Here is a 19579-nt window from a genome sequence, read left to right on the forward strand (position 1 = left end):
TAGGATGGAGCACATATTGTTGGAGGAGAGGAGATCAAGGAACTGACTGGCCAGGGGATTGGGAGGATCATTTATGTAGATATTAAAATCCAAAAACAATGACAAAAGAGGTGTCAGAATAACAGCCCTCAAGGAATGAGAGGGCTTGTTCTGGTGGTTTATGAATGGTTGCAGCAAGGAGAGGATAAGAGCTGATGTAGTCTGGAGACATGAGATTCAAAGCTGGGGATTTTAGGGAGGGGAGAAAAGGGAATATGTGAAAGAACAGCCACCGTTTGAAAGAACTGGCGCTACAGCAGAACTAGAGGAGTGAGGTTTCAGTTGGTGCAAGGAAGGTTAAGAGAGTGTGCAACAGTAGTGAGGAAACAGGATATTTTGCTAATGATATACTGTCAGTTCCAGAGGACACAGTTAAAAGATTTTGGAAATTGGGAAAGGGAAAAGGGATCAATGTAGGGATACGTAGAGTATATGGACAAAAGTATGTATATAGGGATGTATATGATGGGGGAGGACCTGGGAGTTTTGGGCCTCTTCTGGTGACTGATATAAAAGGAAAGTAGGGCATGATGGGATTAGTCTTGATTATTTCCTGGGCAGATTACTGTAAATATTGAGGGCGAAAGGGTTTGGGAAAGGCAAATTTCTCAAGAGCAGCCAGAGATTTTGGACTTGTATTAAATTTCTGTTGCTGCCATACAAATTACCATAAACTTAATGGCTTAAAACAGTATGAATATATTGTCTTATAGTCCCTGCAGGTCAGAAGTTCCACATGGGTCTCACTGGGCTAAAATCAAGGTGTCAGTAGGGCTCTATTCCTTTCTGGAGGCTTTGGGGGAGAATTTGTTCCCTTGTGTTTTCAAGCTTCTGAAGGTAATCCACATTCCTTGACTTGTGGCCACCTTCTTCCACCTTCAAAACCAGCAACATTGCATCTTTTTGTCACTTCTTCTGTCTCGTATTTCTCTGACCACAGCCAGGAAAAGTCCTCTGCTTTTAAAGACTCATATGATTACATTGTACCCACCCAGATAATCTAGAATGGTCTCCCTATCTCGAGATCTTTAATCTTAATCACTTCTACACTGTCCCTTTTTGCCATGTAAGGTAGCATATTCGCAGGTTCCAGGGATTAGGGCACAGTCCTTTTCATGGGGCCATTATTCTGCCTTCCACAGGGCCCTCTCTTTCTTCCCGCTGATATTAGTGAAGAGTCCTGGTGCAGGGTGGTGTAGGTTCAGGGTTATGGTACCTGGTTCAGTTTGAGCTCACTTTGAGTCTCAGACTTGGGATCTTAGTGTACCTTCACATCTTCTGTGGGACTCATTTAAGGCTGAGGACAGGCTCAGACCTCAGTCTCATCTCTGAAAAAGGAATAAGTTGCTTGTATATTTGTGGACCAGAGCAGTCCATTACATGAATAGGGAGCTCAGACGTTATTTGTAGAAGTATATTAGTTGAATCATTGGAATAGTCTTTGTGTCCCACTAAGAGAGCTATATTAGTTTTTTAGTTTTTGTTTATTTAATGAGGCTTCAAAAATGCCTCATGTCTAGACATTGGACAGGCTAGAATTCTGAGATCATATGGTGTTTGTCTTGAGCCAGAATCTTCTCTGGTTTTAAGAGAGGTCTGGTTCATGAGAGTTTGGTTTGGGGTGTGTTTCTTGTTCTTACTGACAATTTTTAATTTAAGAATTAAAATATTTTTCATTTTCAAGAATTTTCATTTTCGAGAATGTTTTTCATCTTGCTAATATTTTATATCATTGTAGAGATAGGCTAATGTTCCCATTAAGTATTAAATAAATTGAGAACTGTTTAATTTCATCTTTAGTCATGCATTGAACAATTAATTTAAAAAGTATTAAAGTTGTTCTCTTAGAAATAATTATCTTTTTGGCTATAGTGGAAACACAGTTATCTGCAGAAGCAAGTTAGAATCACAAATAGTGATAAACGTAGTTAAGGATTATTGCTTGGGTTTTGTGTATACCAGTCGATTGAATTTCAGCACTACTTTTAATTAATGTTAATAGATCCATCAGTCCCAGAATATCAGATTTAACTAACCCACATTCTAAAGTAGGTCAGTGGGTTATTAGGTTAGAAAAAGCTTTATTGTAGTTTCCACTTTTTAAACCAGGTTCTTGAGTTAACCATTTTTAATTAATAATTTTAAAATTATTAGTAATTAGATGAAATTAAAAGTTTTTCTTTAAATTATGTGAACAGTAAATAGGGAAATAGTCTCTGTTACTCTTGTTTTGTAACAGTAACGTGTTACTCTGTTACTGATGTTTTGTTCTTTGGAATGGATAACGTGTATGTTATGTTTCTCATGTATAGCCAGGGCTCTAGTATTGGACAATTAAAAGAACAAAGGCAGCACTTAAGTTTAAGTTTTTCTGATTATAAAAATAATGCATGTTTATGGGAGAAGTTTTAGAAAGTACTAAACAAAAAGTAAAAAAAGAAATATCCATAAGCTAATATCCACAGTTGGTACTTTTGACATATTTGGATTTGTGTTTGATTTTTGTATGTGTGTGAGGAAGATTGACCCGAACTAACACCTGTGCAGGTCTTCCTCAATTCTATATGTGGGACACCACCATAGCATGGCTTAATGAGCAGTGCATAAGTCCATGCCCGGGATCAGAACCTGCAAACCCTGGGCTACCGAAGGGGAGTGGGTGAACCTAAGCACTACACCGCCAGGCCAGCCCTTATGTTTGATATATTTTGATGCCACCATTACTGCTCTTCGATGCTTAAATTCTTTCTAGCTTTACTTTTTAAAATAATAGTGCAAGAAATATAAAATTTTGAATACATCTCTATTTCCTTTTTTCTCAAAGTGAAATTACTTGGTCAAAGGACATAAATATTTTCAGCTATTGATACATCTCACCAAACTTTTTTTAAGAAAGGGAGCCCTAATTTACTATTTTAAAGCAGAATTCAGTGTCTATTTCATATCTCCCTCACCAAAGTTATCAGACTCCTTGTTATTAAATAATATAATGGACACATTAGAGTCATTATCTTGTCCACATAGCAGTATTGACATTGTCAACTTCTCAAAAATTTTCCTTTAATTTTAGTGACAGCTGATCCTACTTGGCTTTCTTCTCTTTGACTGTTCGTTTTCTGTCTAGCTGATAATATTATTAACACCAACCATACTTAAAATTGATTGAGCATTTGCTATTTTCTATTTACTGTCCCAAACAGGTAATATTTAATTTAATCCTCAAAACAACTGTATGTGGTAGGTACTACTATCATGTCTGTTTTAGAAATGAAAAAAATGATGCATAGAGATGAAGTGACTAGTCTTCAGACCCACGGCTAATAAAGGGGCTGATCGGTAATTCATACCCAGGAAATCTGTTTCCAGAGCCCATTTCTTTAAGTTCTTTGCTTTGCCCCCTCCCCATTTTACTAGCTAGTCTTCTCCCTGTCGCTAAAATAGTAATTTTTCATCAGGTTTCAATCTTAGCCTTTTTTGCCCCCTCATTTTTTATATGTTCTTCCTAGAGAAACCCATCAATCATTGTCTTAAATTTACATATTTTATGTGGATGACTCCAAATTTACATCTTCACCCAGTGTGAATGCCAAACTCTCATTTCCACTTGCATACTGGGCATTTTTCCTCTTGCATGTCCTGTAGATATCCTAAACACAGCATGTCTAAAACCGAATCCGTCATCTAAAGTATTTCTGAGGTATCTGTAACAGTGATTAAGAGCATAGTTCAAGCTAAACTGTCAGAGTTTATATCTCAGGTTTTCTGCTGACCTTGGCCAGCTTACCTATTCTCTTTGTGTTTGTTTCCTTATCTGTAAAGTGGAGATAATAATAGAGCTTACTTCATATGATTGTTGAGAGACTTAAATGAGAGAAAACTTGGAAGAATACCTGGCACATAGTAAATGTTCAATATATGTTAGTCTCTGCTTTCAACATCATTCCCTCCCATTCCCCTCCAACATATTCCTCCTATGTTCCCTATCCAACCCACAGAGCTGTCCGAGCCAAAATTTGGGTGATACTCTTGACTGTTCCCTGCCCCCTACTTCTGATTATTAATCAGTCACGAGGTTCTGTCTAGTCATCTTAGTATCTATTAAACTTCCTATGTTTCTTTATATAACCTCGGCCTCTATATTATTGTGCCTGAACTATTGTAATACCCTATTTCTACTGTTCTCCCTAACTCTAGTCCTGTCTCTATCCCGTTCTCTATATTGTAGCCAGAATGATCTTTCAAAAGAACAAATCTATTAATATCACTTCTCTGCTTAAAGCCTTCACCGTCTTCTTGTTGCCATTGGTGGGGAGGGTTTACCTTCATGTGGGCTTTTATGATCTGCTCACCTCATCATCCTCATCTCTTACCACCACTTCTGTTACCCCACCCCTGTCCCTAGGTTTTTGCCCTAATCATGCTGAACTACTTGTGGCACCCTAAAATCACAGTTCTTTTGTATGTTTCCAGACCTGTGCGTAGACTGTTCTTTTGGCATCAAATTTCTCTGTCTCTTAGCCTGGTGAACTTTTATTGATCCTTCAGATCTCAGCTTAGGTATTACTTCTTCCAGGAGGCTTCCTTAACTTCTCTGCTCCTCCTGTGTCTTCACAGAGCATTTTGTGCATATCTCTGGGAAGAGTCGGAAATGCAAGAGCTATGTCTGTTTCATCATTTTAAAACTACCATTAGCATAATGTTGAACACTTATAGTGGTGCTCAGTAAATATTTGCTGAAAGATAAATATATGAAGTATAAATTTTAAGGAATCACTAATATTTCATTATAACGTGTTTTTGCTTAAGTTTCTTTGATTTATAGCCAGGAATAATTTTTACATTTATTAGCCATTTGTTTTCTTCCTGGCTCATTTATTTTTCCTTTCTGCTCATTTTTTTTTGGTTGGGTTTTAACCTTTTTCTCAATAACTTTTAGAAACGCTTATACGGTAAAGACATTAATCTTTTGTCATGCTGGAAATGTTTAAGCCTTTTATTGTGTTTTGTAAAGTCGCCATTTGTGCTTATTTTTTTAATAAATAATAAGTATCCCTATATATCTTTTTTTCACAACAACCTCCTTAGGTAAGAATTCTGAGGCTTAGAATGATTAAGCAAATTATCCGAAGATTTCCATCCATGCCGTTCTCTCTCTAAGCTCCATGGGTCTTCACTTCTGTACTTACTCCTTCTCCAGCAGTAAGAAACCTGTTACTAGGACCTGTCTGAATATTTGGCAAATATTAAATACTCAAAAAGCAATGGTGAATAATTGAATTAACTGAAACCAACCCAACGTTGGGTTTATTTACTTCTTTAATTCTGACGAACTCCATCCCAAAGTAGTTAAAACCGCAAAGGACGCTGGTCTCTGGCTTCTGAATTTTGCTTCATGCACATTTTTGGAATTCAATCCCATTGCTCTGGTGTTCTTGACTCAGACCTCTGATTTTTGTTTGTTTCCTTCAATTTCCAGGGGTATTTTTTGTTGTTGCTATCAAAAAAATCTTTTTTTGTTCTCAACAATGCTCTTTTTTTGCTATCAAAAGTATCCCCTTTTGTTGCTGTCATATTGCATGTACAGTATATTCTTGATTAAAAAAAAATTTAGAATGGACATTGGATGAGTCAGAAGCAAAGTTTTGCCCTAATTTTGGTGTGGCAACCTTAGGTTGGTTTCAGTTAATTCAATTATTCACCATTGCTTTTTGAGTATTTAATATTTGCCAAATATTCAGACAGGTCCTAGTAATAGATGAGTAAGTAAAGTATCACCCTTGCTTTGAAGGAATTCAAGATTTAGAGGAATATTAACACTGAGAATGTTATAGTGACGTCCTTCTGCAATTAAAAATAGTAAGAACACAGTAATTCCTAATTTTTCCTTATTTTTGTTTTTGGGGAAGATTGGCCCTGAGTGAACATCAGCTGCCAATCTTCCTATTTTTGCTGAGGAAGATTGGCCCTGAGCTAACATCTGTGCCCATCTTCCTTTGTTTTATATATGGGATGCCTGCCACAGCATGACTTGGTAAACGGCGCGTAGGTCTGTGTCTGGGATCCAAACCGACGAACCCTGGGCTGCCAAAGCAGAGCTTGCGAATTTAACTGCCACGCCACTGGGCTGGCCCCATCCTAATTTTTCTTGTGAGTAAAAGAACATTGCTAATTGAAATTGACAGACTTCTGAAGTTTTCCACACCCAAAATTTTTAGTAAAATTCACCCTAATTTTTCTTCTTGAGGGAGAAAATGAAAACTAGAGACACACACAGAGTGAGGGGATGTGGGAAGAAACAAAACATGAACCAGCCGTACTCTGAGTAGTCGGCTCCTTAATAAATACTATGTAAAGAGGATCATCAATCACTATTGGGTCATGACCTTTTCTGTATTATACAAGCTGATACAGAGGCTTCAATGAAAGTAATTCATATACATTCATTAGCATTTTAAAGCAATCATTTGATTAAACTTTTATCAAACTTTCTAGATACTTTCTTCATTACAGTGAATGTATGTTTGGAACTATTGAGAGTTAATTCATAAGAGAATTAGTAAATACTATGGCAGCGCCTATGCAGTTGCTCTCATTATGCTTTGGGTCATGTCATTAGTCTGTATCATGGTCTCTTTTATAGGAGAGGCCTAAGAAATTCTTTATTGTTGACCAGTTCCTTCAGTTTAAGTACATATAATCTCTACCCTAGAGCTTGAATTTATTTGATCTTTAAATATTTACTGTCTTGAAATGAGTATTTGACATTCTTTTTTTTTATCTTATTGATGTTAGAGGCTTATAACATTGTGTAAATTTCAGGTGTACATTATTATGTTTCAGTTTCTATATAGACTGCATTGTGTTCACCACCAAAAATCTAGTTTTTATTTGTCACCATACATATGTGCCCCTTTCGCCCTTCTGCCACTCCCTTCTCCTTTGGTAACCACTAACCTGTTCTCCTTGTTTATGTCTTTATCATCCACATATGAGTGAAATCATATGGTATTTGTCTTTCTCTCTCTGACTTATATTGCTTACCATAATACCCTTAAGGTCCATCCATATTGTCACAAATGGCACGATTTTGTCTTTTTTTTTTAGGAAGATTAGCCCTGAGCTAACTGCTGCCAATCCTCCTCTTTTTGCTGAGGAAGACTGGCCCTGAGCTAGCATCCGTGCCCATCTTCCTCTGCTTTATATGTGGGACGCCTGCCACAGCATGGCTTGCCAAGCAGTGCCGTGTCCGCACCTGGGATCCGAACCGGTGAACCCTGGGCCGTCGAAGTGGAACGTGGGAACTTAACTGCTGTGCCACCTGGCTGGCCCCACGATTTTGTCTTTTTTTATGCCTGAGTGGCATTCCATTGTGTGTGTGTAATATACTACATTTTTATCCATTCATCAGTTGATGGGCACTTGGGTTGCTTCCACGTCTTGGCTATTGTGAATAATGCTACGATGAACATAGCGATGCATAAGTCTTTCTGAACTGTTGATTTCATGTTCTCTGGATAAATATCCAGTAGTGGGATAGCTGGATCATATCGTATTTCTATTTTTAAGTTTTTGAGAATAGAATTTTTTTGAAAACTTCATCCTTTTTTCCATAGTAGCTGCGTCAGTTTGCATTCCTACCAGCAGTGTATGAGGGTTCCCTTTTCTCCACCACCTCTCAACACTTGTTATTTCTTGTCTTATTAATTATAGACATTCTGATGGGTGTGACTTGATAGCTCTTTGTAGTTTTTGATTTGTATTTCCCTAATAATTAGTGATATTGAACATCTTTTCATGTGCCTGTTGGCCTTCTGTGTATCTTCTTTGGGAAAATGTCTGTTCATATTCTCTGCTCATCTTTTGATTGGATGATTCATTTTTTTATTGTTGAGTTGTTGAGTTCTTTATATATTTTGGAAATTAACCCCTTTTTGGATATGTGATTTGCAAATATTTTTTCCAAGTTGGTGGGTTGTCTTTTCATTTTGTTGACAGTTTCCTTTGCTGCTCAGAAGCTTTTTAGTCTGATGTAGATCTGTTTGTTTATTTTTTCTTGTATTTCCCTTGCCTGGCTGGAATTTGAAAAGATACTGCTAAGACCAACGTCAAAGAGTGTACTGCCTGTATTTTCTTCTAAGAGTTTTATGGTTTCAGGTCTTACATTCAAGTCTTTAATCCATTTTGAGTTAATTTTTGTGTGTGGTGTAAGATAATAGTATACTTTCATTCTTTTGTGTGTAGCTGTCCTGTTTTCCCAGCACCACTTATTGGAGAGACTTTCCTTTCTCCATTGTATGTTCTTGGTTCCTTTGTCAAAGATTGGCTTTCCATAGATTTGTGGTTTTATTTCTGGGCTCTCAGTTCGGTTCTGTTGATCTGTGTGTGTGTTTTTCTACCAGCGCCATGCTATTTTGATTACTATAGGTTTGTAGTATATTTTGAATTCAGGGAGTGTGATACCTCCAGTTTTGTTTGTTTTTCTCAGGATTGTTTTGGCAAGTAATTGTCATTCTTAATCTAATATATTGTACCTTTACTTTTCTGTCATTTTTTACTGTAATAAAAATGTACATTTAAAAAATTGAAAGTCTACCCTAAGTTTGTTTACTTTAAACACTTTGAGGTACAAATACACTTTATGATTTAAACATTAAAAATTATTTTTTATTAAAGTGACAGTAACTTTTAGTTTTAGATTTTTTTATTTGTGCCAAAAAAAAAAAAAAAAGGACACCAAACAACAAAGTAACCACTCCATCCTAACAGCAAGTAAAAAGTTGAACATCTCAGGACTGAAAAATCAACAACTCTTCTTAGATCCGTAAGAGAGAGGAGGACACAAGGCAAACTGCTGCCCCAAGATTGGAGAGTCAGATAAATGGAAGGAGTTATGCCTTCCCAGAACAGAGACTCACAAGGTGAAACCGTCTTAGGAACCACTGCTGGTTAGGAAACCTGAACTGTAATTGATATATTGCTGGAGGCTCACTGTGAATAATTTCGACAGTTAAAAGCTCTAGGTGGGGTGGGGCTGGCTCCGTGGCCAAGTAGTTAAGTTCATGCGCTCTGCTTTTGTGGGCCAGGGTTTTGCTGGTTCGGATCCTGGGCGTGGACATGGCACCGCTTGTCAGGCCACACTGAGGTGGTGTCCCACATGCCAGAACTAGAAGGACCCACAACTGAAATATACAACTGTGTACTGGGGGGGGCATTTGGGGAGAAAAAGCAGAAAAAGGAAAAAAAAAAGATTGTCAGCAGTTGTTAGCTCAGGTACCAATCTTTAGGGGGAAAAAACCAAATCTCTAGGGGGGACTCAGTCATAGGGACTTCCACAATATTGTGAGATTTACCTCCAGGAGCTCAACCAGGTTCCCACAGTACATATCAGAGGAAAATCTCCTCTTGCTTCCATCAGGGGAAGGGAAAAAGGAATCATTTTGAAATATAGAAGATTCTGTTCTTTTTAACAAGGCTTGCCCTTGGAGGAAACTAGTTAACCAGAGCCTAACCTTCTGGAATATTATCAGAGCTTAACTGACCTGGAGGAAGTGAAATACCCACTCACTTCATCCTATCCCACTTAAAGAGGGAGGAAAAAAACTGAGAAACTCTTGTGAAGTTCACAGTTCAGAGGCATAGGCTCACTAAAAGAATGAGACCTAATCACAGGACTGTAGAATGCTTCCCCTCCCCTCACACCTTGCCACATTACTAAAAGCTTGTTTACAGCAGTTCCTTTTACCTAGTACATCATGTCTAGCAATCAAGAAAAAATTAGAAGGCATACCAAAAGGCAAAAAACACAATTTGGAGAGACAGAGCAAGCATCAGAACCAGACATGGCAGGAGTATTGGAATTATCAGACTAGGAATTTAAAACACCTATGATTAATATGCTGAGGGCTGTAATGGGTAAAGTAGACAGCATACAAGAGCAAATGGGCAATATAAGCAGAGAGATGGAAATCTTAAGAAAGAACCAGAAAGGAATTTTAGAGATAAACACCCTGACAGAAATGAAGAATGCCTTTGATGGGCTTGTTAGTAGATTGGACATGTGAGGAAAGAATCTCTGAACTAAAGTATATCTCAATAGAATCCTCGAAAACCAAAAAGCAAAGAGAACAAAGACTGAAAAAAAGCAGAATAGAATATCTAGGGACTGTGAGACAACTACAAAAGGTGTAACATGCATGTAATGGGAATACCAGAAGGAGAAGAAAGAGAGAATGGAACAGAAGAAATATTTGAAACAGTAATGACTGAGAATTTCCCCAATTAATGTAAGACACCAAACCACAGATCTAGGAAGCTCAGAGAACACCAAGCAGGATAAAAGCCCCCCTAAAATGACACCTAGGCCTATCATTTTCAAATTACAGAAAATCAAATCTAACAAAAAAAATCTTGAAGCCAGAGGAAAAAATCACCTTACCTGTAAAGGAACAACAAAAAAATTTATTCCGTCTAATTTCTCCTCAGAAACCATCCAAGTCAAAAGAGTGGAGTGGAATATTTAAAGTGTTGGGAGCAAACCTCACCAACCTAGAATTTTGTACCCTGTGATTATCCTTCACAAATGAAGGAGAGAGAGACTTTCTCAGACATACAGAAATTGAGGGAATTTGTTGGCAGTAGACCTGCCTTAAAAGAAATTCTTTAGAGAGATGGAAAATGATATAGATCAGAAGCTTGGAAACCCATAAAGAAAGAGCATTGAAGAAGGAATAAGTAAGGTAGAATAAAAAAACTCTTATTGTTTTTATTCTTAATTGATCTACCATAACAATTTGTTCAAAATAATAATAGCAATGGTGAATTTGATTGTGTATGCTTATGTATATATCTTATGTGTATGTGTATATGTATATATACATATATGCTTACATATAAGTGAAATGAATAACAGCAATAATACGAGGGATGGGATGGGAGGGAGGAATTAGAATTATTTGGTTATAAGGTGTTCGCACTACCTGTCAAGTGGTACACTGTTATTTGAAAGTGAACTTGGATTAGCTGTACATCTATATTGCAAACTGTAGGCTAACCACTAAAAAAGGAAAAAAAAGTATAACTGATATGTTAAGAAAGGAGAGAATAGGAATCAGGTAAACTGCTCAAAAAATTATAAAATGCCTAAAACCACAAACAGCAGAAAAAGAGTGGAAGACAAAAATAAGAATAAAGAACAAGGACAATAAATAGTAACAGTAACCAATATGGTAGTTATTAATCCAACTATGTCAATAATCACTTTGAATATTGATGGTCTAAATGCACCAATTAAATGACAGATTATCAGAGTGGATCAAAAACCAAGATCCTAGTTGTCTACAAGAGATCTACTGTAAATATAAGGACACGTAAAGTAAATGGACAGAGAAAAAAAACAACAAAAAACCACATAATATGTAATCTACCCTGTTAAATTTTTAAGTGTGTACAGTACAGTATGTTAACAATATGCACATTGTTGTATAGCAGATCTCTAGAACTTTTCATCTTGCATGACTGTGAAGGTCTCTATCCGTCGAACAGCAGTTCCTTGTTTCTCCCTCCCCCAAGTCCCTGGCAACCATCTTCTACTTTCTGCTTCTATGAATTTGACCACTTTAGATACCTCATGTAAGTGGAATCATGCAGTATTTGTCCTTCTATAACTGGTTTATTTCACTTAGCATAATGTCCTCAAGGTTCGTCTATGTTGTCAAGTATGAAAAGATTTCCTTCTTTTTTAAGGCTGAATAATGGTTGTATACATATACCTCATTTTCTTGATCCATTCATCTGTCGATGTACATTTAGGTTGTTTCCATCTCTGGGTATTGTGAGTATGCTGCAGTGAGCATGAGAGTGTAATTACTCTTCAAGATCCTGTTCTCAGTTCTTTTGGATAAATACCCAGAAATGGGATTCCTGGATCATATGTTAGTTCTATTTTTAAATTTTTTGAGAAACCTCCATACTATTTTCCATGGTGGCTGCATCACTTTACATTTCCACCAACAGTGGACAAGGTTCCAATTTCTCCACATCCTTGCCAATACTTGTTAATTTCTGTTTTTTGTGTTTTTGTTGTTGTTCTATAATAGCCATGCTAACAGGTGTTTAGTGATATCTCATTGTGGTTTTTATTGACGTTTCTCTTATGATTGAGCATCCTTTCATATACCAGTTGGTCATTTGTATGTCTTCTTCGGAGAAATGTCCGAGTTGTTTGCCCATTTTTAAAATCAGGTTACTTGTTTTTTGTTGAGTTGTAAGAGTTCTTTATGTATTTTGGGTATTAACCCCTTATCACATATATGATTTGCAGATATTTTCTCCTGTTGCATAGGTTGCCTTTTCACTCTGTTGATTGTTTCTTTTGCTGTGCAGTTGTTTTTTAGTTTGATATGGTCCCACTTGTCTGTTTTTGCTTTTGTTTCCTGTGCTATTGGTGTCATATCCAAGAAATCATTTCCAAATCCAATGTCCTGAAACTTTTCCCTTGTATTTTCTTCTAGGAGTTTCATAGTTTCAGGTGTTACATTTAAGTCTTTAATCCATTTTGATTTAACTTTTGAGTATGGTGTAAGATAAGAGTTCAATTTCATTCTTCTGCTGTGGATATCCTGTTTTCTCAGCACAATTTGTTGAAGAGACTGTCCTTTCCATCATGTAGTCTTGGTACCCTTGTTGCAGATCATTTGATCAGATGTGCATGGGTTTATTCTGGGCTTTCTGTTCTGTTCCATTGGTATCTATGTCTGTCTTTATGCCTCTTCTATACCGATGACTGTAGCTTTGTAATATGTTTCCAAGTCATGAATCATGTGGCCTCTAGCTTTGTTCTTTCTCAAGATTGTTCTGGCTATTTGAGATCCTTTGTAGTTCCATGTGAATTTTACGATTTTTTTTTTCTATTTCTGCAAAGAATGCCATTGGGATTTTGATAGAGATTATGTTGAATCTGTAGATCACATTGGGAAGTATGGACATTTTAACAGTATTAAGTCTTCAGTCAACAAATATGGGATATCTTTCCATTTATTTGTGTCTTATTTAATTTCTTTCAGAAGTGTTTTATAGTTCTCAGTATACAAGACTTTTGCCTTTTTGGTTAAGTTTATTCCTAAGTATTTTATTCTTTTTGATGCTACTGTAAATGGCATTGTTTTGTTAATTCCCCTTTCAGATTGTTTGTTATTATGCTTCAAATATTTTGATGCTCTTATGTTGGGTGTTTATATATTTATAATTGTTATATCTTCCTGATGAATTGACCCTTTTATCATTATACAATGTCCCTTGTCTCTTGTGACAGTTTTTGACTTAATATTTATTTTGTTTGATGTAAATGTGATCACTTCTGTGCTCTTTTGGTTACTATTTGCATGGAATATCTTTCTCCAGTCTTTCACTTTCATCCCATGTGTGTCCTTAAATCTAAAGTGAGTATCTTGTAGACAGCATATAGTAGGATCTTGTTTTTTTAAAATCCGTTTAGCCACTCTCTTTTGATTGGTGACTTTAATCCGTCTGCATTTAAAGTAATTACTGATAGGGAAAGACTTACTCTGTTGATTGTTAATCGTTTTTGTCTTCTTATCACTTTTTGTCACTTTTTCTCTCTCTTTTCTTCACTTGTGTTACATTGTTTTTTTTCTTTTTTGGTAGTGGCTTGTTTTGATTCCTTTCTCATTTCCTCTTGTGTATCCTCTATAGGTGTTCTCTTTGTGGTTACCAGTGGTCTTACATAAAACATCTTACAGTTTTAACAATGTATTTTAAACTTAACTTCAAAAACTCTGCTCTTTTACTTCTCTCCCTCCCTGCCACACTTTGTTATCAGTGTCACAAATTACATCTATTTATATTGTGTATCCATTAACCTATTTTTGTAGTTATTTTCATGCTTTTGTCTTCTAACTTCTATAGTAGAATTAAAAGTGATTGTTTTAGTTTCTTTTTATTTTTAAGTTGTATTTAGAAAGCATTTGTAGAGTTTAACATTTGTTATATATGTTTTTGTGATAAAATTCTGAATTTTGTTATGTTTAAAAATTATTGAAAATCTTTTTCGTGATAAACTTGTATGTAAGTTGAATAAATCTAATAAACTTTTTCTTATTTAAACAGAATTCTGAGACTGATGGTCAGCCATATAGAAGAATACATTGAACCTGTAGTTTTCTGAAGAAACAGTTCAAAAGAACCAAAAAATACAAAAGGTAATGAGAAAGTTGTACCTTAGAACCACACTTTGGAATGACATTTTTCCAGAAGAATATATAAAGGAATCCATAAACTATTTTGACACACTAGGTTGAGGAAAGTTTCATTAAAAAATTTTTCCTGTTGTATTAATTTACCTGAAAACATTTATTGTGCCAGCTATATTCAGATACTATTTTAGATACTAGGAATAAGACACAAGCTATCTCTGCTTTCATGAAGATTGCATTCTAAAGTGAGGGAGGACAAAAAATAAACAAACAAATGAAAAATTTGTGGTTAGTTCTATGCAGAGAATTAAAATAGATAATGTGATAGAGACTGGTGACTGCAGAAAAGCCCTCGTTGAAGAAGGGTATTGCACTTGAGATCTGAGTGGCAAGAATGTGCCAGTCCTGTGAAGATCTGAGAGGGGAGATTTATAGGCAGTGAAACAAAAAATGACCATGGAATGCTTGAGGAACACAAAGAGAAAATGTGGCTGGAATATAATAAGTGAGGAGAAGAGTTTATGGAGTTTAGATTGGAGACGAAAACTGGGAGAGGAACAAATTTACAAAGTCAAGTGTTCTGTTTTGCTATATTTTAGACACCTGTAAAGTCTGTAGAAATATCAAGAAGGTAGTTGGATATATGACTCTGAAGTTAAGAATCTGGTCAAGGGGAGTGGATTTGGGAGTTACTGGCATAGAGAGATACTTAGAATTATGTCTGGATGAAATTATCTAGGAAGTGTACATAGTTTGAGAAGGATTTGGTCCTGGGACATGGCAATATTAATTAGAGGAGAAGGAGCAGCCAGCGAGTTGGGTGGAAAAGCAGGAAAGCGTTCTGTTACAGAAGTCAAGAAAAGAGAAATATGTTATAAATGCAGAATGTGGTCACTTCCATCACATGTTACTAAGAGGTCAAATAGAGAGTAGAGTAAAGCAGCCATTAGATTTGACAACATGAATGTCACCAATAACTCTAATAATAGTGAACAATCTCAGTGGGAGTAGGTGAGGATGAAAGCCTAATTAAAATTGATGAAGAGAGAATGGGAACTTCCAATTAAGATGGCAAAAAATACAATTAAATTCTATTTCCTCTCAAAACTCCATTAAAGCTAAAGTGAAAAGATTTTTTCACAAAAGACATAGCTTCATAAGAACAAATAGAGTGGGAGAGGAAACAATTGCAACAAAATTTTGGAACCTGAAAAGCAAAAGGAAGTGTGGTAACTGTCTTGTGGCATCTAGAATCCTGAGAAACAAACTTCACGGCACTGTGAAACCTCTAAAATGTTCGGGAATTGACAGCACTCTCTACTTCTGCCTGAAGACTGAGGATGGGACAAAAAAGAGGATGATTTGTTGCACACCTGTTTAAGAGGTGATTATACGCCATAGATCCTTTTCCTGACTTTGGAATCCCAGGCAACTAACTTCCCCTTCCCTGTCTCAGCAGAAGACTGGAAATTTATTCTCTAGCAAGGATAAAAGTAGAGGGGCACCAAACACAGTTTATAATGGGGGCACATACTGAAAATAGGGGGTTTAAGAACCTAGGCTACCAGATTTTTATAATTTTCAGTCAATGGTTTAGAAGATTCTTCTCTGGAAATTATAACCAGCCAAAGAGAAAAGATCTGAAAATACTGACATTAAGAATTCCTCCAAAGAAGTATTCCAGCATGAGATTCCTGCAGTAAAGTTCTTGGTCAGCAAGCCCTATCACATAGAGCCTCAGTGATGTTTATGAGCCTGTGGCCAGAGATCACTAGATATTTTAGGAAAGCCTGTTACGTGAGAGTCAAAGACCAAACCCAAAGAGAAAATACCAAGTGAGAGGAAATGGAGACCAAGTAGGCAGGTAAAAATGGAAACAAACACAAACTGTCATTTAATAGTTTCAGAGAGGTAGGAGGAGATGCTAAATCCGTGAAACATGAAAGAGAAACAATAAGAGATGAAATTAGCAATGAAAAACTCATTGGAAGAGTTGAAAAATAAAACTGATCTATTGAAAGTAAAGCAAATAGAAAATGGGAGAGAAAATTGGAGCAACTGCTCAGGATCTCCAGTGTTGAAATCACAGGAGGTCCAGAAAGGGAGAATAGAGGAAATAGAGAGGAGAAATAGAGAATAATTCAACAAAACTCTTCAGAATTAGAGGACACAAGTTTTCAGGTAGAAAGTACCTGTAGAGTGACCAATAGATATGAAAGTAAGTCCAAAATAGGACATATGACTGTTAAATTTTAAAACATAGGGAAGCTTCCAGAACTAGAGAAATAGCAGGGCAAATATAAAGGATCAGTAATCAGAATGACTTTGGACTTCTTGATACCATACTGGAAAATAAACAATGGAGCCTTCATAATTCTGAGTGAAAAATGATGTCCAACCCAGTATTCAGTATCTAGCTAAACTGTTAAGGATTAAGGATAGACTAATGACAGTTTCAGACTTGTGATGTCACAAAAAAATTTATCTGCCATGTCCCCTTTCTTGGTCAGTTATTGTAGGAGGTACTCAACAAAAATAAAGAAGTAAACTAAAAAAGGTAAAACCATAGGATACAAGAAAGAGGGAATGCAACTTAAGTAGAGACCCAGGAAATCACCAAGAAGATAGTGTATAGTGATCACAGATGGCAGCTTGTCACCAGTTATAGAGAGTGTCCACTCCCAATAGAAGGTGCCAAGAAAAATACCTGTGAGAAGATTAAATTGGTAGAATGTGTACTGTTTTTAGAAAATATTGAGAGTAGATTTAGCCTGGGAAGAGTTTGGGGCTAAATTGGTGATAGGTATATAGACAACTAGATAAATAATAAAATAATTATTAACTACTCAGAAAAGGAAGGTAATTGTATATGGCTCGGCTGTGAATTACATTTACAGTCATAATAATGTTAACTCTGAATATAATCACTTAGCCAAAATTATGATTTTGGGAATTGGGCAAGTCTGCATGTGTATGAGGTAAGGATGAGTAAATCAAAGAGAGCTAAATTCTTATTTTTCTTAGAATTAGAAACTTTTTTTTTTTTAAAGATTTTGTTTTTTCCTTTTTCTCCCCAAAGCCCCCCAGTACATAGTTGTATATTCTTCGTTGTGGGTCCTTCTAGTTGTGGTATGTGGGACGCTGCCTCAGCGTGGTTTGATGAGTAGTGCCATGTCCATGCCCAGGATTCGAACCAACGAAACACTGGGCCGCCTGCAGCGGAGCGCACAGACTTAACCACTTGGCCACGGGGCCAGCTCCAGAATTAGAAACTTTTGAGAGCAAAAGGAGACAATTTTAATAGTTACCCTGGGACAACTCAGATGCATTGGGACTGTGTAGGCAGCCTGCCAAAAACAGAAACAATCAGGTAACAAAATAAAGGATGTTAGAGATAGGGTGTTAACTACCAAAAGAAAGAGTTAAAGAGATGAAAGTGGTGGAAAATGGGAAATGAGCATCAGAGGCCTTCTGATTTTTTAATGAGTCTTATAAAACTATTTGGACACTTTAAACTTTGAATATGTACTACATTGGTGAAAATAAACACCAAATTTTAAAATGAGAGTGAATGGTATTAAAGACATTGAAACAGCAACTATACTCAACTCTGACAAGCAGTTTTCCTGTGAAAGGGAGCAGAAAAGGAGGGCAGTACCTGAAGCAGGTTGATAGGTCAAGGGAGGGTTTGTTTTGTTTGTTTTTTAAGGTAAAATCCTGAACTGTTGGTCGGAATAGTCCAGTTTAGAGGGAGAAATTTGTGATGTAGGAATGGAAAGCCTTGAGAGGTGACAGCAGATGGAATTCACAGGAGAAGTAGTATCATGTCGTTAGATACAGCACAGTTTATTTTTAATGCAGAATGTGTTGTTTTATGTATAAGGGTTCTTTTCTAAAGATGGACTGCAGGCACTGAGATTTTCTGTTAATTATGTGTAATGTTGCATGCTGAATTAAAAACATATCGGCTTCTGTATTTGGCTAGTTTGAGCTGTTTATAAAGTTTCTTAGTGGCAATATCTTCCCGTTTAATAAATATTTTTTAAAGCTTGTTTTTAAAATATTTATAGAAGACTTATGCCCTCTGCTGTCATAAAATACTAATGTGGTGCTCACCCGCTGGGAAGTCATATCACTGAATGACTTTGAGCCCAAGTTGCTTATGCAAAGGAGCATTTGATTCCCAGCTGTAACTCGATCCTTTATAGTTTAAATTGTGAACTTTGGACTCCAGTGACAGTAACTGATCCTTTCAAAGATTATTGCATGCCATACTGGCCTAGTAATATCAATATTTAAAAATAAGAGACTTTTAATAATAAGATTTAATCTATATTAGATTATATACTTGAAATCCCTTGCTGTGTGTAGGGACATTGCGTGTCTTCTAAAACTGAATCCTTAGAATCCATAGCACGAGCAAGTGTGATTCTGGCTAATCTTTTTTATACTGAAAGCGTGAATCCTAGGGTAGTCCCCAAACAAGATCTTTTGGCTGTTCCCCCATTACCGCTTTGTTTTGTTAAAATTAATTAGACACTAAAGAAGTTAAGAGGAATCTTCTCACAATTACTCTAGAGGACATAGTTGGGCCTATTTCACTTCTTCTCTTGTCTGTCCCTTAAATATGGCAAACCTGTCAGTTGGCTGGAAGAGTAGAGAAAAGGTCTTGACTAGACTATTAGAGATACAGTCTTCTGTTGTCCAGTTATCTGGACAAAAAATAATGTTTGGGAAAATATTGTTAACAACAGTAATAAAATAGGCTGTCAGTCTGTATCTTCTGAATCATTTTGGATTCACTCTTCTTAGAGTCAGGATGGCCCTTCCTGTAGTCTAAGCCCTAATTCTTGGGGTCCTCTTTTTTTTTTTTGCTTTTTTACCCTACCTCTTGATAATTAAACAAGCATATACTTGGTGCCTTATAAGGCTCAGATCTGGCCTTTTAACTTTAAGCTGAAACTATTCTTTCTAAATTCACCCTAATTGGCTCTGTTACCTTTGCACTGTTCTTTTTGTTCTAGTGATAGAACCAACCTGTTATTACCATGATGATAAGTATGTCTTTTGGACCAGAGGGTTGTACTTAGCTGATCTTTAAAGTCTCTTCTAACTCTAAAGTACTGTAATTGTGTGTTTCATCTGCTAATGTTGACCCAGACACTTAAAATCAGTATTTTATCCTAGTGCTAGTTCTTTTTATTTTTCCCTCTGACTCCCCTGCTCATTTTCTTTTAAGAATTCTTAGCCCTTCACACTCCCACTTCTGCAGCCATAACCTCAAGGCAATGTAGCATCATTTATCAAGGGTTACTCTCTCTCCCTCTCAT

At 36.4% G+C, this 19579-nt stretch overlaps 1 protein-coding gene across 47 annotated transcripts in view; it reads left to right on the forward strand.

The window, feature by feature from the left end:
- The window catches only part of CLOCK (clock circadian regulator), a 123258-nt gene that overhangs the window by 35646 nt on the left and 68033 nt on the right, over positions 1-19579 (forward strand). For 31 of the 47 annotated variants that reach the window (XM_044766005.2, XM_044766001.2, XM_044766000.2 and 28 more), the window contains one exon: positions 14164-14255. The gene's annotated coding sequence lies outside the window, so the exon portion shown is untranslated. Of the gene's footprint in view, positions 1-6061; positions 6187-14163; positions 14256-15367; positions 15634-19579 lie in introns of all 47 variants that reach the window. The other 16 variants (XM_070505855.1, XM_070505839.1, XM_070505843.1 and 13 more) reach the window with 4 other exon arrangements.

This window comes from Equus asinus, chromosome 3 (genome assembly GCF_041296235.1).
Source record: "Equus asinus isolate D_3611 breed Donkey chromosome 3, EquAss-T2T_v2, whole genome shotgun sequence".
Lineage (NCBI taxonomy): Eukaryota > Metazoa > Chordata > Mammalia > Perissodactyla > Equidae > Equus > Equus asinus.